This window comes from Oryctolagus cuniculus, chromosome 8 (assembly GCF_964237555.1).
Source record: "Oryctolagus cuniculus chromosome 8, mOryCun1.1, whole genome shotgun sequence".
NCBI lineage: Eukaryota > Metazoa > Chordata > Mammalia > Lagomorpha > Leporidae > Oryctolagus > Oryctolagus cuniculus.
In genome coordinates, this window is record NC_091439.1 from 287,796 (window position 1) to 292,925 (window position 5,130).

The following is a 5,130-nucleotide window of genomic DNA, read 5'->3' on the forward strand; positions in this document are numbered from 1 at the left end:
ATATTTATCTATTTCATCTCTCATATTCTCAAATTGGTGTTCATGCAAAGACAGTTTAGAGTTGTTTCAAGGTTTAACTTGCAAGGGAACTGGTGGCTATTGAAGTTTTATTTGTTGATATATTCTGCTAGATGATTTGCATGATTGTCCATTTAAGTCCTATAAGAAGTTCATTATAGGGGCCAGTGCTGTGGTGCAATGGGTTAACACCCTGGCCTGAAGCCTTGGCATCCCATATGGGTGCCAGTTCGAGACCCAGCTGCTCCACTTCCAATCCAGCTCTCTGCTATGGCCTGGGAAAGCAGCAGAAGATGGCCCAAGTCCTTGGGTCCCTACACCTGGGTGGGAGACCTGAAGGAGGCTCCTGATTTCTGGCTTCAGATCAGCACAGCTCCGGCTGTTGGGGCCAGTTTGGGAGTGGGCCATGTGAACCACTGGACGGAAGACCGGAAGACCTCTCTCTCTCTCTCTCTCTCTCTCTCTGCTTCTCCTCTCTCTGTGTAGCTCTGACTTTCAAATAAATAAATAAATAAATCTTTAAAAAAGAGTTCATTATGGAGATCTTAAGATCTCAAACATGAAGGTGAGAAATTGGAATTCCTGGTTAAGTCCATTGCCAAAGGCTCCACAGAAAATAAAGAGTGATGTCAGGGTTAGGACCAAGACCGATGAATCTGAAGCCTGTTGTCTTGCCAGTGCACCACAATTCTTGCAGCTATACTTTTATTTATGCCTTTTATCTTTTTATCAGCCATCAACTTCTTATTCTGAAAACATGCTTGCATTCCCTCATGGTCTATGTAACTTGTCAACAAAGAGAATACAGATAGCATTAGAATTCTTTGTCATCTAGTAGGCATCCCTATGTCTTCTAGTTGTATATATTTTATTAAGTTAAACATGTTTCAATTTATTGAGGTATAATTTATGTACCACAAAAACAGCTAATATGATAACAATGAAAAATCAAATGCTTTCCCTTTAATGAGAACAGGGAAGGAATTACCAATTCTGCTTAAAATTGTTCTACAGGTATATCCCCAAAACAATAAGCTAAATCTCTCAATCTTGTAGAAGAAAGAACAGGACAAGTCTTTGCAACTTGATATAGGTAAAAAAAAAATTCTTAGATAATACTTGAAAATGCAAATCAAAATAAAAAAAACATAGGGGCCAGGGGGTGGTGCTGTGGTGCAGTGGGTTAACGCCCTGGCCTGAAGCACCGGCATCCCATATGGGCACCGATTCAAGACCCAGCTGCTCCACTCCCGATCCAGCTCTCTGCTGTGGCCTGGGAAAGCAGTAGAAGATGGCCCAAGTCCTTGGGCCCCTGCATCCGCTTGGGAGACTCAGAGGAAGCTCCTGGCTCTTGGTTTCAGATTGGTACAACTCCACCATTGTGGCCAGTTGGGAGTGAACCAACGGATGGAAGACTGTCTCTCTCTCTCTCTTTCTCTCTCTCTCTCTCTGCCTCTCCTTCTCTTTCTGTGTAACTCTGACTTTCCAAGTAAATAAGTAAATCTTAAAAAAAAAAAAAATTGGGGCCAGTGCTATGACCTAGTGGGTAAAGCCGCTGCCTGCAGTGCTAGCATCCCATATGAGTGCCAGTTCTAGTCCCTGCTGCTCTACTTCTGATCCAGCTCTCTGCTATGGCTTGGGAAGGCAGTAGAATATGGCCCAAGGTCATTGTGGCTAACTCGGGAGTGAACCAGTGGATGGAAGACCTCTGTGTGTGTGTGTGTGTGTGTGTGTGTAGAGCGGTGACTTTTAAATAAATAAATAAATAAATCTTTTTTAAAAATGAAAAAATAATGAATTTGACTTTATGGAAAGGAAAACCTTAACTTGTTGAAAGGAACTTTTAAGGAAATAAAAGAGAAACTACAGATTGTCACTTTACATGTGGACAAAAGATTTGTCTTACACCTCTTGAGGTGTAAGAAGCTCTTTTTTTTTTTTTTTTTGACAGGCAGAGTGGACAGTGAGAGAGAGACAGAGAGAAAGGTCTTCCTTTGCCGTTGGTTCACCCCCCAATGGCCGCCGCGGCCGGCGCGCTGCGGCCGGCGCACCACGCTGATCCGATGGCAGGAGCCAGGAGCCAGGTGCTTTTCTTGGTCTCCCATGGGGTGCAGGGCCCAAGCACTTGGGCCATCCTCCACTGCACTCCCTGGCCACAGCAGAGAGCTGGCCTGGAAGAGGGGCAACCGGGACAGAATCCGGCGCCCTGACCGGGACTAGAACCCGGTGTGCCAGCGCCACAAGGTGGAGGATTAGCCTAGTGAGCCGCGGCGCCGGCCGATAAGCTCTTAAAACTCAATAAGTACAGGGGCCAGTGCCATTGCTCGCTTGGTTAATCTTCCGCCTGCAGCGCCAGCTTCTCATATGGGCACCGGCTTCTAGTCCCAGTTGCTCTTCCTCCAGTCCAACTCTCTGCTGTGACCTGGGAGGGCAGTGGAGGATGGCCCATGTGCTTGGGCGCCTGCACCCGCATCAGAGACCAGGAAGAAGTAGCTGGCTCCTGGCTTCGGATAGGTTAGCTCTGGCCATGGCGGCCATTTGGGAGGTGAACCAACGGAAGGAAGACCTTTCTCTCTGTCTCTCTCTCTCACTGTCTATAACTCTGTCAAATTTAAAAAATTAAATTAAATCAAATTAAAAAATAAAACCCTCAATAAGAACAGTCTGGTGAAAACATGGACCAGAGATTTGAGCTGATATTTTACCAAAGCAAACATGCCAGTCAGAAATCAGCCCTGAAATGACTCTGAACATTTAGACTTTCGGGAACTAAAACCATCACCAGGGGCAGGCAGCAGTTAGGATGCCAGGTGGGACACCCACATTCCATGTTGGAGCATCTGGATCTGAGCCCTTCTCCGACTGCACATTCCCTAATGGGAAGCAGCCGTGGTCCTTCCTACCCAAGTGGGATACCTGGATTGAGTTCCCAAGCTCCCAGTTCAACCTGCCCCAGCCCTGGGTCTTATAGGCATTTGGAGTGTGAACCAGCAGACTGGGGCTCTGCCTGTCTGCTTGCTCTGCTTCTCAAATAAATGGAATAAACAGAAATGTACAAAGGTAAAGCCATCGTAAGATACCGCTGCACATTCTCTGGAGTTGGTAGAGTGCTGGAGACGATGTGAGGCATCTGGACCTGTCATTCTAACAGTAGCTCACAAGACTCTGTTTTGCTGAACAAAAGCTAACCGCTACCCTCTGCCACCAATCAGACCTGCGTTTACCTTAGTAGACAAGTAATGCTTAATAGACAAATAATGTTTACCTTAATAGACAAGTAATAGATAAATAAAGTTCTGCATACTGGCAGGGGAAGACTTGCGTATGCGCAAGGAGAGAGCAGGAAGTATTGGCAATGGCCAAGTCATCTGGCCTGGCCCAAGCAGCATGACCAGAGGGTTGGGTTTATGACTGCAGGCTGGAAGTGGCCACTGTGACTCCGACCTTATTACTTGGCCAGAGGTCATCAGGCACTTGGCTCTGTCTTTTATTCTCCCTCCTTTAAGGGCATCTGGGGAATGAATCAGTGTATAGGAGATCTCTGTCTCTCTGTCTCTTGTCTTGCTTTCTGATTCTCAAACTAAATAAAGAAAAAATTATAATATCCCGTCTGGAGTTGGGATGTTTGTTCCCTTACTGTAGCAGAATGCCACTGAAATGGAAAGACCAGGACAGATGCATCAATAGCAATTCTGTAATCTATTATAATACTAAGGGGAAAAGGAGTTTGCATTTCTACTTACAGAACTGTAAGAATTCAGAAATGAGAGAGAATATCAATAAAACTAAAGTCCGTGGGAAGTGTACTTTGGATTCACACCTTGAACAGGTGGGATTTGGCCAGGCAAAAGGTGAAGAGACAGTGGCACTAGACGGTGTGCAGAGGCAGAGTAGGCACAGTATGGGGACAGGAGGGTGTGCACATCAAGTGCATAAGCCAGCTTTAAATGGGTGTCAAGTGGACTGGAAATCCAAGTGTCTGCAAGAGACTCTGGGGGTCAGTTATTCCAGCCTCCCTTCAAATGCAGAGGAAACACCTGTGGCAATGTGAGATCAGGCAGAACAGTGTGCTGGTTATTACAATGATTCACTAGTACTGAGCACCTCCTCTCTGCCAGATTCATCCCAGCAGCTGTGTGCGCTAAGAGCTGCAGTCATCCCAGCACACAGATGAGCAAACTGCACGCACAATTACATAGTTCACGCCACCCAGTTCAACAAGTAAGTGGTCCCTTTTGTTTTACAAGGCTACTCCAAAAAGTTTCTAGTATAGGGAATGAAAAGGTAAATTTACCGTGGCATAAAAATTCTTGGAATCCATGCAAACCAGCGGCATTCAAAACGTTCATGGGATTTTTGTATTTGAAAGAAGCTGGGCATGGGTTTCAAAATTTTTCACACCCAAACAAACATGTTTTCCTTGAGCTTTGTGGGGCCTCTTCATAGTGTGGAGGCTACAGAAGCCACTGTGAGGTCTGAACAAGGTGATCAATGAGGCGGATAGGCGGTGAGTGCAGCATTTTGGGACACTTAAGTCTGGCAAGAGTGCACGGAAGGTCTGAATGGAAATGGACCAGTTCCATGCACTTTTGTTATGAGAGCAGAGCAGTAGTTGGCAGTGTATGGAAGGGTGAGAGCAGTTACCCTGTCTTTTCTGAACCTTCCCCTAAGCCCCAAGTGAGGCAGATCGTTCCTTCCCCAGCACTGCTCTGTCTTTGAATTTACTGAACTGTTTTAATGATCATGTTCCAGGAGTATGATGAACATGTTATATCTGAGTATTTTTCCCCAAAGTCTATCAGAATACGGACTGTAATGTCTTGTAATGTCTCTGAAATTCAGCGTCTAGCCCTAGTGCATTGCTGAGCATCCAAAATATATAGGGGGAGCTTGTGCTGTGGTGTAGTAGGTAAAGGCAGTGCCTGTGAAGCCAGCACCCCATATGGGCACTGGTTCAAGTCCTGGCTGTTCCATTTCCAATTCAGCTCCCTGCTAATGTGCCTGGAGAGCAGCAGAGGATGGCCCAAGTGCCTGGGCCCCTGCCACCCACTTGGTGACCAAGGTGAAGCTCTTGGCACCTGACTTTGGACTGGCACAGCTCCGGCTGTTGTA